Here is a 19,264-nt window from a genome sequence, read left to right on the forward strand (position 1 = left end):
TGAACTATATGATGAACACATTTGTATGAAATATTCTGTGCTTCAGATATCCAGTTTAGTCCATTTCGACGGTATGATAAAATCATGTCATGAACTGTATCGATATTTTCGGGCATTGACACCGAAACTAGCCTTCCAGATCGGTCATCATCTTCAATGGAAAATTTACCTCTTTTAAAGCTTGCAGTCCAATTGTTCACGGTCACATACGAAGGACATTGATCACCAAGGGTAGTATTAAGCATATCTTCGTAAATCTGCTTACCTCTTAACCGTTTGTAATACAGGTACTTGATGATGGCTCGATATTCCAATTTTTCGATTTTCCCAATATCGGTGGACATCTTTTTTCTTTTAATTTATTGCGTAACTCTGGTTTACTTTTTTGACGCCAAACTTTACAATGACACGTATATTGGTTTATTGGGCACCAGTCTGAATGAAATGAAATAAATAATAAATGAGCAAAATTCTGATTGTTTACAGTTTGTACAACGAAGCTCGTTGAATAATTCCTTTGCAAACTATGCTTGTGAATTTAACAAGGATAATGATACGGATTTATAACATTATAGTATTGTCGGTACTCAGACAGTTTCTAAAATTTCAGATTATTTTGACTTTTTAAAAATGAGTTCAAAGCTTTATACAAGTGAGACTAATAAAAGCGTCTTAAGAAGGCAAATAATCAGGTTCTTATATATTAAATGAATAAAAGAGGATTCATAGCATAACAGAGGATGGTATAAAAGAAACATTTATTCTAAAAATAATTCTAACTCTTTATAAAAAGAGAACAAAAAGATGATATAATGGTTGTCGAAGTTTTTTTCGGGTCAATGGATATTTTATGTTACACTTTCTTGTCCTTGCAAAATAGTTAGATATCAATACATCCTCGTAGATCTCTTAATACGAAATAGTTTAGTTTAGATAGTTGGTAACATGTTTTTGCAACATGATCAATTACGATCACCGGAATAAGCATCTCTAAATAACATTGCTTTTAAACTGTATTTAGAGTCAATAAATAGGCTCCACTTACTGGGATTATGCTCAATATCAAGCTCCTTCATTAGACCATCAATATCTGTACACGCACACAACGAATTCTCCATTCCATTTTCCAATAGTAATGGAATGTTGCGTAATAAAATATTTTGACATTGAAATTTTGATTGGTTCTATAGTAGGCTAAGAATTTTTCAATATATCCTCGTATAATCACATTGCACTATGAACAGAGAACTACTTAGTATGAAATTCAACAGAATACTAATTTTTAATGTTATTTTTATGTTTATTATTCTGAATAATACAGTTCAGGTATTTTTCGTCCATAAAATTTACCGATATTAACCGCCCCTTTATAAAATGACCTATCTGCTATTGTAAATAGGGATAATTGAGCTTTTGAAAAGTGGTACGTGTTAGGGCTTAAGAAATATTTCTTCTATTATTGGACGGGTATTTTCATTTTAAAAATAAAGGCTTCGCCTGTGTTACGAAAATCTTATCGGCCAGTGTAATTAGGAACCAAAATATGGAGAGAGTAGGTTTTCAAATTGATAGCCTATGTAGTAATTGATCTAGAAAACACATTTAATCAATTTCCTAATTAAAAAAGTCTTTAATTTGATTCTTTTGCATATTAATATGGATAAGCAAGGATAACTCCTACTGATCAGCTGCATTCTAAGAAACAAATTCAGAGTCGAAGGTTGTCATACAAGAGTGAGTTTGTATCATTTCTGGCTTCCATTATTTCAATTTTATTAGTTGACTTATATTATAGAATACAGTACTCAATCACAATAACAAGCAAATAAGCTCACAACTTTTAAATTTCTTTACGCTTTATGTTAAGAAAATAATATTTCTTTAATTTCTTCAATTTCTTAGGCTCTTTGATATATTGATACATCTAAATGTTCTTGATTTTATGTCTCTTCTGTTTCAAAATTAGTTTTTTTTTGATAATTTTTAAAACAAATAAAATAAAATTTTGACGTTACGACATTTCTTTCAATCTTTATCAAAATATATTTATTTATTTACCTATATGAAAATAATATTATTAATATTAATAAATCTCCAATGGTTATATTTTATACATAGTTTATCAACTATCTCATATCTATAAATTTTATTACATACTTCACTCGAACTGAATTAAATCACGAAGTGTTTTTTCTCTTATTAGATTATATTAGAGAAGCATTTCGTATTATTCACGCAGCAAAATCGACTATTTTATTTTTTTTTGTGGCTATTAGAAAATCCAACACGTCGATTTGTATAATGTCACGATCTTTTATTGAAGTTCACACTACCAAGACTATTCGAGCAAATCAATTTCACTTTCGGTTTCAACAACTGCTTCAAGTTATTCATTGAGAGTGACAGTACCAACACTTTCTGCAAGCTGCCGATGATGATGAGGATGAATCTGTAGATTACATCTGCCGTTACATAACACAAAAAATTCTTTAGGTTATTATCACAACTGGTTCTTTGAGAAATACTTCACTTTGTTTCTTTGTTGTTTCTTGTTAAATGTGAATAAGGACAACATTAAATAATTATAATTAGGCATATATGAAATTGACGATATCTACAAGGGTTGTAGTTTTGCTGTTCTAAAAAAAATCAGTACAATCTTTGAGTATCCCAATGAGAACGGTTCTCTGTTAATTTCAAAAACCATTTATGATGTACGAGGGTCTACCAAAAATAGGGTTCCCATATTTTTTACAAATAGAAACATACATCATTGAAAAGCGTACAATGTTATCTATTTCCAATTTTTTTGACAAACTTTTCATACGATTTTCCAGCTATTTTATTATTGTGTCAAAGAAGACTCTCGTTAAACCGTTTAGGAAGCGTTTGACCTCTGCCTGGACTTATTGTCACGCTTGAAGCGTTTGCAACCTAAGTATAGCTGGGACAATTCGGAAACTGGAGCGTAAGAATCCACTCATCACTTCCAAATCTCCCGTGTTTGACGAGCTACGTGGCGTTGAGTTCAGTCAACGTTTTATAATATCTGCGTGAGTTTATTGTCGTTCCCGGTTGCATAGAATTGTTGAAGACTAGCCCCTTACGATCGCTATATTCTTTCCTGTCAACCGCGTTTGTTTTAATTCCTTCAGTAACGGTAAACCAGAGTTACGCCACTGAAAATATTATTGCAACTTATTTCAATTGTGCCATGGGGAGCTTTAGGTATGCGTTCAATAAGCTTACAGACAGTGAACCTCCGATGTTTGAGCAGCTCTCTGTTTATCCTCTACTCGTAAACTTCCTAGCCACCCTCAACATAAACCCAGCATTATTTTAAAACGTGCTAAAAGAAGATGCATTCTTCAACATAACCTGAGTCAGTTGAAGATGAATCTCCACGGGCGGTAACCTTCTTTCATGGAGAAACCAGATACTGTTCGAGTCAAAACTTGACAACACTGACGATTGGTTAGCGACGTACTGAATCGAGATTGGGTGGAATCGAGAGTGGGAGAGCTACTGCGTACAACACTGTTGTAGGATTTAACCTAGCATCTTACCTCAAGGCTGTAGCTCATTGAGAACCGTACTTTTGGTACAACCCTTATAACTCCCCGAAAAAGAATTTCTTCACTACATAGTTTGTATCCAAAAAATCTGTATGTTATTAATAGATATTGTATATAAACTAAATTACGGCATAAGTACTTAATACTTGAAACTAAATTTTTCAACTTGTGAAACTTCATAATGTAATCTTCATATCCATCGAAGAATTATGTGTACATTTAATATCACAGGTTTTCCTTCATATTTGAAGTTGCTCTGAGAATAGCTCTCTTTCATTAAAATGGCATGGTGTGTATTTTGATGATAGCATGCATCATCCACTGGTTGATTCTTTCTAAAGATCCTTTTTGCTTCCTATGCGAAATATTTGATACAAATTCGTTGAATTTTTCGGTTCTTGCCATATGGAGGTCGAACCAAAGTAGTAGTTTTAATCACGCGGGCGACAGTATTCTAATTTCTGGCTACGTGCTTTATGGACGTGAAAACCGTTGTTACCAGACTAGAATAAAGCCAGGAAGTTCGTCTCCTTTTGATAGGTGATGTTCTTTATGATAACTTTAAAATCTGTCATGTCATCTGGTACGAATTTTCTTTGTTCACAGTTAATAATTCTTATCAGAAAATATTTATAAAATTGATTGAGAATTAATATTTTTTCATGAATTACTAAAACATTATTGAGAACTTTTTATTCATAATCATTTTCACTCTATGTGTCACTACTATTTTAATTAGTATAACATTTTATTTCTAGTTTTTATCAGCCAAGTTAGCGATTAATTGATTTTGTTAAAATCTATCTAAAGTATCCCTCTAACTAATTAATCAATAATTCAAAAAACTAAAATCATACGCTTTGATAAGGAACCAAACTGAAAATTAGAAAATAATATTTTTCACACTTCAAATAAGGGTATTGTGATGATATCATTTCGATGCCAAGAAGCGTATATGGATAATTGATATAATAATCCAGTCAATTTAGACATTCAAAGTTAAATAAATTCTCATCAAGCTGAAAATCAGTAAATATTAGAAGAAACGAATGGTGTCAGCATTTCAAAAAATACGTGAGAAGACAGTGATTACGAAGAAGGGATCATAATCCGGTTAATTTAGAGATTCGAAGTTATATAAATTCTCATCAAGCTGAAAATCCGTAAAATTGCTTAAAATATAATTGAACATAGAATTTGAATGATCCCTATCATTTCCGCGTATAGAAAAATTTTTATTCTAGGTCAAAGGTCAAAAAAATGATTTTTTCGCAATTTTCAGTAAAACGATGAGTTTTATCATAAAAATACCTTTAACAAAAATTGTGAATCATGAAATTATCTACAAAAAACATGTGAATACGTTTTTTCCTAAAAGCCACTGTTTCTGAGATATAATGAGTCAAAAAGTTGTCGTATTTAATGGTTTCACCAATATACTCGTATTTTTAGCAGTAAATTTTTGTTACAACATTGAAAATGAACGGAGCCTTGTTGTGAGTATTTGTAAGAAATTTCTATTGACTGGTTGAGGCTGTCATAAGTTCATCAAATAAATTATCAATTGACGAAGCTAAAGTTCGACGATGTTGTTCCCCAGCTTTGCTATTTCTCGTGCAATTATGATACCCATTAAATACGATAGTAAATCTGAAACATTACATTATATTCTCATTTTAAAATTCACTGTTTTGCTGATAATGGCGAAAAACTTAATTTTTGACCTTTGACTTTGAATAAAATTTTTTCTATATACGGAAATGATGGGGAACATCCAAATTTATATAGCTTCACACTTATTTTTTGGTCTAATTTGAACGGACTATAAGAAGAATCATCATAAAATGATCTTAGCACCTCACACTTTTTTTATTTAAATGATCTTTCATTAATAACTATACCCTCATTCGAAACGCTATGAAATTATTATCTAATCGTCAATTTGGTTTGTTGGGTTTGCTATTGAAGCGTATTTTTTACTTAAAAATATAGTCTATTATCATTTAAAGTACTCATTCAAGAAATGGGTGCACGTCCTCTATCTTCTTTTGGACTAATTATCTCCTATTCTGAAAATACCGATTTCTATTTCAATTATGAGAAAAGCAATGCGCATATTTGAGAAGTCCTTTGGTAGAGTCAGATCAAAAAGTAAATGGGTTCGCTAAGGAATGTGCGTAGAAACTCATTTTCGTTTAAAGCCCATCCACTTAGTTCGCGGCTGGTTTGCCGTATGGAGTCATAGGCGTAGACGTGTGTTTTTATAATTAAACTTGTTTAATTCGAAGTGGTGAATTTGTGTTTAAGTGATTTGGGTATTAAAATTATCGTGCAGTAAAATCAATATGCATTAGCTAGTACATTACATAAATCTTGAATGCACTACAGCACGAAATGATTAGTTTAGTGCAATTTTATGCACTAATCACCATAATATTGAACCTATATTATAAATCGACATTCTATTTTAATAATCTTCACCAATTTTTCTAAAAGTTTGACAAAAGTTGCTGAATATTATTCCAATGTCAACTTTCTTTCCTTAAATGAAACACCCCAATTTTTCTATTTTGTTAAGTAGTATTTTTCTTTCTCATTTCAAAATATATCAATACAGGGTGCAAAGTGGTCAGGGATAACCCGGAAAACAGAAAAGAGGCAGGGAATTTCAAAATAGTCAGGGATAAAATAGACGTGGTCATTTCCACGCTAATTTTTTGGTCCCCAGTCACACGATCATTTAAATGGGCCAAACGAAAACTAAAAAAAGGCGAAAAATTATCATGAAAAATGTTTATCTGTCAAAATTGTCAAATCGCATCGTTCTTAAAGACGTATGCAAAGAAAAGCCTGAGAATCACCTTATAAACGGAATTTCGCATTCGCGTATATACGAATTTTTCTCCCTTTACTGAAAAAAATGCTCTGTTCGGCAGAGTTTTGCCATAAGTTGTCGACGGTTCAAACTTATAACCTATATATGGACCATGTAAAGTTGACATGAGTTTATCCTATTCATCGACAAACATGAAAAAAGTTAAAAAAAATTGCTTCGAACAATGTTTTTTATTATCAAGAGCTCTGCTAGTGATATAAAAAAGTCGGTTTCAAAATTGAGCCCTGCAATAGTTTTTGGTTGCTCAAGATTTTTGCACCCACGTTAATGCGAATAATATGGAACACAAAAAATGTTTAAAAACAAATGTGGCTCAGTTGCTGTCTTAAGTTTTTTAAGGCAATAATTAAATTTGATAAGAAATCAACATTAAAACCTTCTGGGATTAATTTGCATACGTATAGGTGAGTGCCATTCTACGTATATTTTTCTGTAAAATATAAATCATGTATCTATTAAAAACCTTATTTTAGGACCAATTTATAATGGCTCCAAAAAAGTTGGAAAGAAGGGCCTGATTATTCATATTCAAGGCGAGAGATCGTCTCAAAAGTCAGTGACTGTATAAAAAAAGAAGCCAAAGATGGAATAAATAGAACATGAAGTAACCTAATTCAGTATTGAAATGTAAAGTATGGAAATAAATTCTTTGAGATCTCAACAACACATCAACTAACTAAATTCAAGATAAAGTCCAGCAAATAATATTTTTTTCATCATTTTATGATTCTTCAACTTATGACAGTAATAAAACGTAAGCCCCTGCCACAGTGTTCAGCCCTGTCTCTAATAGAGACAACAAACAAACTCAATAATCGGACTCTAGTTGGTACAAAACACTACCAGAAATCGGATATTAAAAAAAATGATCAGTCTGATGATCCGATAAACGTCACGCCATGAATTCATGGAATTATTTTGTTCGGTCCTAACAATCACTCAAAATTTCAGCTACATACATAAATACATCATACCGAGCTAATATAAGCATGTTAAAAACTAGTTGAGCCGATTACTCGATTATGATCGAGTAGAGTAGGATTACATTGAGGTAAAAAAACTCGCCCAACTGCCTCTCCCTACCACCAGTCGACTCGACCGTCACCAGTACATATAAACGGAAGCCCTGCGTGTTTGATTACTTCTCATATATTATCATGCATTTCAAAAATTTCTTCTTATCGATTCGTTTCATAATAAGTGACGCTCACTTATTTTTATACTGACTTTGTACTTGGATTTTTCCAAACAAAATTCAGGCCACCACAAGATCTGTACCAAAATTGCTTACAGAATACGATGAAGGTCAATGAATGAGGACAGGTTTCAATCTGGACTACTAACATAACGTTTATCAGATATATCAAGAAAATATTTGCACATATTCACATCAGGAAAGTTGATGTGACTGTCTTCCGAAATAAGCAATTAATTTTAACCAACAGAGTAGTGTGTTAATTAACTCGCCTCGACTTTTGGAGATGAAGCACCATCTAGAGTGAGCCTTCGAATTTCGCTGGTTTTCCGAATTTAATCATGGTTGACTTTGCCACATGATGATGGTCGTAAACTGATATTGTAATATCGTTATGTTGTATGTATATATTTAATATAACCAAATGTTACATATTTTTATTTCAGAAAGACTTTTCCCGTTGAATACCGTATAATTTGACAATTTAAAAAAAACTCGTATCGATTGGTGCAAAGCAAGGCGTAACAGGTGACGAATCATGGATCTATGCATATGAACCTGAACAATCGACTGTATGGGTCTTTCAATCCAACAAATGTTGTCGCACAAGGAGCCCTCCGAAGCAAATGGTCGCCTGTTTTTTCGGAATAACGGCACATGACGCCACTGTTCGATTAGAGCAACGTAGGACGATCAATTCTGAATGATACACGAGCATTTTTGTGCCAGAAGTGTACGAAAAAATTAGGGAGACTAATCACAGAAGACGACAATCAAAGTTTTTCTACACCTGATGAAGCGGTTGATGTATTCAAATATCAAGTTTTGGATGTACCTCAATCGGAAAAAATACTTCGACAATTGATTCAAACGTATACAACAATTTATTCATCTCAATTGAGAATATTTTGTAAAACAATATAGCTACCTATGTTTATCCCAGAACTTAAGTAGCAACCTCGTATTTTTCATCACTGCAGCGTCAAAGCGCACATATCTTTAGTGTCTTGAGATGGGTTTTGTTGGAAAGTTTTGATGCATCCACTGTATAGTCACGATCTTGCCCTGTTAGAGTATAATTTATTTCTCTTAGTAGTCTGAAGTTAGTGAAATTCTACAGTGACGAAGTTAAAGTTTTTTCGGGAAAGTGCAACATATATCATTGATTAGTGAAAAAACATGAAACAACTCTTTCCCTAACTTATAATATACATTCACAAATAACATATAATATAGATAGTGCAAATAAATGAACCATATGTATTGTCTAAACCCATAGATTTCTACATTATATAACGTTAATATGTAATTTGCACTTCATTATTCATTGCCGAAGAAAGTTCTGTTCGCTGTTACTTTCATTGAAGAAGTTGAAACATTTATTGAAAACGAAAGTTGTATATCTCTCGAAGAACCAAACTAGTAGCAGTTACGATTTACTGGTACAAACATTTCCGTTGAACGGATGTAAATGTACAATGACGAAAAGATCGCAGATTTGTTTGCGCGTGATCAAAAATAAAAATTTCAATGCATGAGTGAAAGTGGTTTATTTGCTAATACTTCACTTTAAAGTATTTGTTTATGGTGTGACAGTGAAATCTGAGGAACACTTTTGGTCGTGCAAAAAAAAATCATACTGAAAGAATAGAAATGAGTATGAAGTTTTTACTTGGATAAAAGGAGATAGATGTTCGTTCGTAATTGGTCTTCTTTAATTTGAGCATACATGTTAGTCCAAGTTATAGTATACAGTCAATAGTATTAAAGTGCCGTTCGAATTATTCCTTTTAGAATAGTGTTGCATAATAGAAGAGAAGAGATTATAAAAATTCTAGTTGGGCCTCGCAAAAAGTGGAAAATCTGGCCGCACAGTCTCGTATAAATCCCGCAGATGAAATACACAAATAAATTCAGTTAAAATTTTTATTTCAATGGACAAAAACAAAATACGGAGAAAAAACTATTGTTTATTGTGGTATAAAAGTTTATACTTCCTTAATATCTCAGTTGTTAATTATACGATTCTTTTCTACTTCGGTGGTATTCAGTATAGTATACTAGGATATGAGAAAATTAATATTTTACATGATAAACATTTTCTTTTATCATTGACGTACGGTACTAGGGAGTGAAGAAGGTATATTGTTTTTCTAGCTTACATAACTGAGGTGTTTGGATGGATTCATCAAAAGTATATTCATCTAACTTATAGAAGGATATCTTCTTGACCCAATCGTTTAATCATAGAAAGCATCTCGCTGATGTACCTATTATTCACCCGGTTCCGATATTTGCTTATGGTTAAAGAAGCCCGAGAAGAAACTGATTCTGTCGGAACAGATTTGGCAATAACGTTCGGGAACTAACCCTGATCAAGTTAAATGTTGTTCGGAAATTGGTCTAGTTAATAGGGTCGTAGTCATATAGTATGATCTTCTTTATCCTGGTGGACCGGTAGGCGAATACGACCAGCTAACTGGTTGTTTTATTTGTCTTTGTTGTTTGAACTTTCCAAATTATTTATTCTCCTTAAATTCTATTAATTGGTGACAGCAGCGTTGTTGATAGGTTACTGAGGTTTGTGGTTCATTTCACTTGCATTTCACCATAAAAATAAATTATTAGCTCTCTATTCAAAATCCTTGTGAGGTGGCGAATCGGTGATATTCGCTAAAAATTGATAAAAATGAAAAGTTTTCATATTTCATATTTTATATTTTAAGTTTGAAACTTCCGTTGAAAATTGACCGCGATGTTCGGAAATTATGATCTAAGTCATGTTCTGGATTAGGATCCACAATCTGCTGATAGGTAATCTACCAGAACCCAGGTTTTTCTCGGAAAGATCACAATCAATAAAATTGGCGAGATCAAATAATTGATATTTGCCATTTTATCCACTTTACGAGACGAGACGGTTTTTGAAATGTGATGTCGACACTTGAGATGTGCAGCTAACCATTTCCTTTATTACTTAAGTGTAAGAAGTTCGTAACGATTTACTGGGTTAATTTGTGGAAATGAAAAAATTGTTTTATGGATTCGAGATTAGTGAAATTTTTTATTAATATAAGGTTGGCAACTGAGGACTATCTCTTTTTACTAATAGAGAGCCTTGCTTCAGTTTTCCATTTAACTTATGTTAGTGCTGTACTTTGTCGTTTGTCACGTGATACTGGTCACATTGACGAAACTTTAGAAGAATAAGTGCGGGTTAATTTCAAGTGGAGTACAAAAACCAATATTTTTGGCATATTTTACTTTTTTATTTCTGTTAAGAAAAGAAAACTACTGCGGCTCACAAAGAAATATGTGAAGTTTATGGTGTTTATTGCTTAACATAGCCCACTTGTAAGAATTCGTATAAAAAATTCGGTTATGCTGACCGAATCAAAGTCATTATTGGGTAGGATCGTCATATAACTGTTCAAGAGTTTGCTAAGAGGCTACATGTATGGCACACAACAATTGAAATGTCTTGAACTAGAAGAAGCACATACACATCGAAAGCTGAAAAATAACAAAATTGCTCGTGCTTTCAGTTTGGTGGGATTATAAAGGTGTTGTGTTTTTGAGCTGCTTTTAAGGAACTAAATAATAATTCTAACGTCAACAAATAATGAAAATGGGTGAAGTAATCAAAGAAAAACGGCCAGAATTTTCAAATCGTAAAGGTTTAGTGCTCCACCATGATTATGCGAAGCCTTACCAATCTTTGGCAACTCGTGGGAAACTATTGGAGCTTGGCTGGGAAGTGATGCCCCATCCTCCATACAGTCCTAATCCGGCATAATCAAATAATCATTTATTTCAAGGTTTGCAGAATTCTTTTGATGGTAAAACTTCCACAAATGACGATAATCCCAATTATAATAATAATAATAATAATAATAATAATAATAATAATAATAATAATAATAATAATATTAATAATAATAATAATAATAATAATAATAATAATAATAATAATAATTTAATGAAGTTTCGAATAACATTGAAAAATTCAATTTGTGTACTGATACTGAAGTCTTATATACTTCGCCATAAATGTCGGGTTAATATCAATGCAAAAAATTTTGAAAGTGAGACATTATTTTACGAATAAGTATAACATTTATTGAAAATAATCATCATTCTAGATCAAACATAAGAAATACTGCTAGTCCATGTAATTTTGTTTGTTTTTCCATCTTTATATTCTTCACAAAAACCGCTAATTCTTATTCTTTTAAATTAAATGCTTTTTGGGTCGAACTATGAATGTCAACAGTCTTACAATTTCTGCATCTCCATCATTACATATTTTGTCGTTGGACATTGAAGTCTTTATTTCATTGGAAGGATCTCATTTTTCCGTCTTTGATTTTATGCTTTCGAAAATTATTGTTTTTGTATATAGTTTCTGCCATCCGAATCTTAGCTTATACACCAAACGATTCGATATACAAAAAAAACTCTAAAAGTAAATTGATTAAAATTCATGAAATACACATAGAATTGGAAATATTGCTCTTCAATATTTTCAATTCCGTATATGCAGTAATAGAAATTCGCCTTATTTATAAAGCACACCATCACTAATTGAGCCAATGAGTGTGAAATATCCTCCATTATTCAATAAAATATTCTCAATTCTACATCAAATATAAAAAATACTTCTAATTCATGTAATTTCCTTTGTTTTTCGATATTTATATCCACAGATTCCGCAACTATCTCTCTTTCGAAATCTGGATCTTTGGACCTATTTTTCCGTATTCGATTTTCCGCTTTTTTCTCTATTCGAGCATTCTTAATTTTGTATATAGTCTTCGTCATCTTCTAAATCTGGCTAATCAGAGACAGGTTTTCTTTCTTCATTTCAAACGTCAAACGTTTCGGGATACAATAAAGACCCTACAGTGAATCAATTTGAATCCATCAAATACACATCAAATTGAAAATATTGTTTTTCATTGTTTTCAATAAATTGGAAAGTTACAAATAACGTTCACTTTTCTTATCATAAAAAAGTTTATATATCTTTTCATTTCATTCAATTGAAGGTTTTCAACATATGAAAAATACAAATTGTATCACAGTTTTTCCGCTTTCGCTAACAGAATGTGACATAGTCAGTGGGGCAGCTTTTAACTATGTCTTAAGCTTAAGTCTGTATCAGAGAGAAAGTATTCGAAAGAAGAAAAGAAATGCAAACTGTAGGAGTGCGTTAACAAGTTTTGGTTACCAAAGTTGTAGATGTAAACCATTATTTTGCCATTAAATTTTTATATGCAATTGTTAGCAATTTAGTAATAAATCAATTTTATCTCCTTTCAAATGCAAGTGAATCAAATACAAGGTTTGCTATTTATGTTTCGAGATACATGACATATTAGAACCAATATTTATAATTGGATATGCCCTTATTGTTTTTCAAAATATTCTCTATTGAGATCAATACTCTTTTGCATGCGTTTGAACCAATTTTCTATTCCGATTGAGGTACCTCAAGATGAAATTTGAACGCATCAACCGCTAAGTGTAGAAAAACGTTAACTTCGCTTTTTATTTTTGAGCTGCGGAAATAAGAAGAAATCATTGAATGCCAAACAAGGACTGTACGGAGATTGACCCATTAATTCGATGTTTGGACTGTTACGATCTTAAAGACATTTGAAGCACCGCGATTGAATTGAATCGACACGAGTCTATTTTTAGCGGCTGTCAAATTATGCGGTATCCATCGCGAAAATATCTTTTTGGGTGATGATCCATCAATCCCATTTCTTTTAAAAAGTCTAGAAGATGGGATGGCTTCAATTGCCAAAGATCTTCATCATCTATTCTATACGTACCTAGGTGTAATGCTCTGGAGTTCCTTAGTGTTTTACATTTCGAAAAAATGTGAATAGATGTTTCGTCCTCTGTGCAATAAAATTTGCACGCCGCATTATCTGCTAGGTCTAGCGTATTCGGATTGTTGAGGCGACAGTGAGGCCATAGTGCCCGATAAAACTCCTGTTAAGATTCGTAGATTGTTCTCATTTAGGTTGATACATTCAGCAGATCTACTCTGGTGATAGTTTCCCAGCAGAGTCGTTGCCTGTCTCTGTCTCTGTAGGTTATCCCAATAATTGATTTTGCTCCTATCTATTAATGCCTAAGTGTGCCCGGTATGTCACATGACGATCTTGTAATATGAGATCACGTATAGCATCGAGGTTTGGTGCTTCATCACCAAAAGTTGAAGACTTGATTGGCACAATGCCGTTGGTTTAGTCCACGTTGAAAGTAATAAAAAATCATCACACGAAAATTACGTGAACCAAATATACTCGTAGTAATATTTGATAAAAAAATGCAAACTAATTTACAAAGTTTTTCTGTAACGATTTTATCCATGGGACATAAATACCATATTATATCAGGCTATTGCAAGATATTACATTTGCAGACATTGGTTTTTGGCATTTGATTTGTGAGCCGTTATTTTTTCAAAAATCGTATATGACAAACTTCTCGTGGCTGAAACAATACTCTTGGTTTTATGGTTTTTCTGGTATTTTCAATATTGGAGGAATTGAACTTTTTAGCTCTAACCTATGTCGCAAATTATTTTGAATTAATAGGCCCGTTAATTTCTTTACAAAACTAAATCTGCTTAAATTACTGTTAAGAAAAAAATGATACATGATAAAAGCACTGCATATGTTCACCATTTGATAGAAAATTGCTATTGGTTACCTCCCAGTTCGACGACTCTAGAAATATTTGGCACATTTTAAAAATAATAACTGTTTTGCTTTCTTGGGTGTGATCTTTAGTGAATCCATAAATTGTTGTACCCACTTTGCGGCCTCTTATAGGTAGAAACTCCAAGAGAAGCTCCAGTTATTGGCATTTATATTTTTCTTCAAATCAAATAAATGTCTGCAATCCGGATAACTGATTGTGTCTTACTTTTCTGGTTTGGAGTGAATGTACGTTTTAGACCTACATCTACCTCTAAATACTATTAAAATCTTTTCCACGCAGGTTGTGGCAACGACTGAATATGAATTTTGATATTTCTGTTCAAACTGCTTGTCCTTTCTGTAATAAATATATTTCTTATATTCTTTTTTATTTGTCCATTTTATAATCCAGATATACCTTTGGAATGAAAATAATTTATTAAAGATTGTTAGAGGAAGACGTAAAATGTTAAGAGATGGAGTGCGAACGATTATTATTTTCCCCTGCATCATTTCCTCCTACCACAGTTTCATTCTTATATCCTCCTCACTGTTTCCATTGTCTCCAGAATCCTCAATCATTTCAGCTTGTACAATTTTTGGACTTTTATCCTCGTCATCAGTAGCTTTTTCATTTTCTTCAGCTACAATATTATTATTATTATTGTCTATTGCGTTGCTACATCTCCAAAATCTGGGTCGTCGAGAATATATTTTTGAGAGAACTGGCCATAATAATTTTTTGGGTTTTGTAACGTTTATACTTACGCTGAGTTTTGAAGACTCTGAAAAGCGTATAACTCAATATATAACAATCTCGTATTATTACCTCAAGGAACACCACAAACTAGAAAGCTGCAGTGCGCAAAAAATAATATATGACATATATGAAATAATATAATCGGCATTACATCAATCTCTTTAACTAGCTAAATACTCGCACTGTGCTAATATGTGTCCTGCTTCAATAGAAGTAAAATATTGTACCGAATGGTTCATTCACTAAGAATTTTGTACATATTTTTGTGAAAATAGTTTTTACCAACCCATGTATATGTATACGTTTACTCTAATCTGGTCTCCTACGTGATTCTGATCTATTATATTATGGTTTATCGTTCTTAATAACGGTATTAGCTGCACGATAATACCCGCGATACATTATCTTGTGATAGTGAATCATAAATTTTAGCGTAGTACAATCACATAAAACATTTTAATAGAAATAAACTTACAACCATTATTATTAAATTTTCAAACCCATAATTGTATAGCGCGACAAATTAGTATTTCAGCACTATGTAATTTCAATCGTTCTAATCTAATTTAAAAGCATGACTGCAGTAAAACTTTTCACCAGCGCTCATCTCAACATTTGCCTTAGGAAAAGATTCCAAGATTCCTATACTAGATGCATTAAGAAATTTAAAAATCATGTATGAACATTGATTTTTTATATACCGGGTTATATAATTTATTTAGAATTGTAGATGCTCAGATTTGACCTTGTATTTTTGTGGGTGGTCACATTTTATCACAGCTTATCACAGATTTTTGAAGCTTCAACTATTGTTTTCCGTTTTTTTTTGTCCTACATCTGTTTGTTCCAGTTATGTACTCCTAGACTTTGTATATCTAGTACAATCTTATCTATTTTTTGGTCTATCTTTTGTCGTTTGATCTCTATTCCATAATTTTCTTTGTACCCTACCGTTTTTCCATTCTTCAAATGTATCCGTACCACTGTATTTTTTTACTTCAAAAGTGCTTACTATATCCTCATTTTCTGATATATTCTTAATTTTATTTCATTTATTTCATCATAAGTCTCTATATTCATTATTTCCAACTGTCAATTGTCTATGAATTTTCTTGATTATTCTCCTCCGATATATCCTTAGTTGTACTTTGTCTATATTCGTTAGTTATTCGTTATGGGAATCTCTAAATTGAACTCCATTTTCTTCTAATATTTGTTGTAGCTAGTTTCCTATTTTGCTTCTTTATTGTTGATATAGTTTCTTCTTATTTTTATTATTAGTTCCCAAATTGTTCATATTGTCGATTAGCCATTTTATTATTTTTTGTTTCTATTTTCTTTGTGCTCTCGTTTCTTAATTTTTGGTATATACATTAATCATCTTGTTTCTTAGTTTGTACTTATTTCAACCTAGGTTATTTTGCCCTTCAATTTTTATTGTATGGTATTTTTATTGTCCTGGAAACCATAACAATTTTCTTAACACCTCAACGGACAGTAGACGTCGCCGTACGGCCGGCGTTTGATCGAGTTCCGTAAACTGGAACAGTATGCCTCAAGTGGTCAAAATTTCTATCAAGACTATGAACACAACGCCAAGCAGCGTTTGAATTTTAATACTACTGCCACAAAAGGAACAAATCAATAAAATCTTGTTTCCCATTTTATAGATTGGGGGAGATTACGATTTCCGTGGAGCCGCTATTTAGTCACGGATTTGGCTTAATTAGGCCAAAATAAATCGAAAACTAGGAATGAAAATTTTTGATATCGATACTTAAAGTTATAATCAAACGTTAGTTCAAAATTCGCTTTATTGAACAGATGGGGTTCAATACTTCGTTTCAAATAAATATTTTATCACTTCAAATTCAATATGAATCTTGTAATTTGATAAAAAAAAAGATTTTTTATCCAATTTTCATATTATTTACCCTGATACTCCAAAATTATATTGAAAAAAACATATTTTTATGGCACAATGAGTCATTTTTGATAACTTTCATCATTCTGTAATGAATATAACTCAACATACGATAAATACATGAATAATTTGATGTTTTTCATAAAGTATTATTGGTTGTTTTTCATTATTTATAAAATAAAAAAAATATTTTGTGATAAAATATCCTCTTTCGGCAAAAAGTACATTCTGAATGCTTTCAAGAGTTATTTATTTTCGTTTGTTTTATAATTGAAAAGCTAGATTGTAGTATCTTATAATTATCCTAAAAAAATTTTCTAGCTATTATTTTTGCATCATTTATCCTATTTTTAACAACAAAATCAAACGAATAAGAAAAATGACTGTAAAAAGTCGTTCCAAATCTACCCGCTCCGAATTACCCATCTCCAAACTCACCCGTTCCTCGCGGCCTGTGGCTTTTGGGCAGACCAGGGTCCGGGGTCCAGGGGCAGAGTCCTTGGTGTGGTCGAGGGGCGAAGCCCCTCATAAGAAAAAAGAATAATAATAAAATAAAACTAAAATAATCCTCACGCGAAGCAAAATTTTTCTTAGACACTTTTGGCTGTAAAAAAATTACGATTTTTGAACTTTTTACACCACGAGAAGGTTAGGTTAGGTTAGATTAGGTAAGGTTAGGTTAGGTTAGGTTAGGTTAGGTTAGGTTAGGTTAAGTTAGGTTAGGTTGATATAAACAAATATTAAAATAAAATTAATAAATTTTTCCAACTTCAAGGTGTTTTTTTTTGAGAAGTTTGGAGTGTTGTGGAATGTTTTTCTGATCAAGAAGGTGAGTAAGAAAGTAATAAAAGTATATTTGTGATTTCAGTGCGGTGTCTTATGGTAATTATTAGTACTGTTTTGAAGTTTTTTTTTATAGTTAATAAACCTGATTTAGAGCATATGAAATTGTCTTTGTTGCATCTATACTTTGTGTATATTTTTGATACTTGTCTTCGTACTCACAATATTGCATTTTTATAATGTGGCGTTTGTTTGAGGAAATACCGTCGGGAAAAGAAGAAGAAGACGAACTTGAAATCGCATTTGAAGACGATGGTGACTATGGTTCAGATGAAAACTATCAGCCTAGCGAAATTCCTTCTGAATTCTTTGAATCTGTAGAAGAACGAATCTCATCTGAAGAAATCTTGATATATCTTCAACATCACCAGCACCACATCAGCAACTTTCTGACCAAGAAGGAAGTGAATGGGAGGAAACAGTCAGCCCAATTCTAGATTTTAATTTTGATGTTACAAGCAATCGTTTGGAAATTGATCTTGAGAATTGTACTCCTCTGGATGCTTTTGAGAAGCTCTTTGTGCCTTATATTATGAAATACATAGTAGAATGGTGTGAGTAGAGACGTTATTTCTCGTACTCTGATTCCGTCCACTTTTACCCTATATTCAGCTTTGTTATGTCGGCAAGGCGTTTTAAGCAGATTTTTAGAGTGTTATGCTACTCTCCTCGAAGTGCCAAACAAAGGGATAAACTTTAGAATTTGATTGAAATGCTAATTTCACAGTTTCAAGGTTCTTATAATCTCAGATCTTTGGACGAGAGTCTTTTGCATTATCGAGGTAGACTTTGGTCCAGAGTCTATATAAAAGAAAAAAAAGTAAATATAGTAACAAGTTTATTGATCTGACTACTTTTGATGGTTATGTATTCGATATCGAAATGTATAGTGGCACCACACTTTTAGACACTGATACTACTAAAACAAATGCTTTAGTGTTAAGTCTAATGAAACCTTATTTGATGAAAGGGCACGAGTTATTTATGGATAATTTTTACAACAGCGTTGATTTATCAGAAAACCTCCTAATCCTCAAGACACATACCATTGGAACACTTTAAGCTTATCGAAAAAAACCAAAGCAACTTGTTCAATTGGAAAAAAAGTGAACATTTCTGGGTACGGAAAAGTAAATGTTTCAAAATAGAAAGACAAAAGGGACGTTTTAATGATAACAACTAGAAATTATCCCCGTTTGGTGACATCCAAAACCAGATTTGGAAAAGAACAGATAAAACCAGAAGAAGTCGTGACCTATAATAAGCATATGTCAGGAATTAATCGTTGTGGTCAAATGACATCAGCATACTCTTCTCCACGGAAAACCATACGCTGGTATGGAACGAAAGTA

The sequence above is a fragment of the Diorhabda sublineata genome, chromosome 11 (assembly GCF_026230105.1).
Source record: "Diorhabda sublineata isolate icDioSubl1.1 chromosome 11, icDioSubl1.1, whole genome shotgun sequence".
Taxonomy (NCBI): Eukaryota; Metazoa; Arthropoda; class Insecta; order Coleoptera; family Chrysomelidae; genus Diorhabda; species Diorhabda sublineata.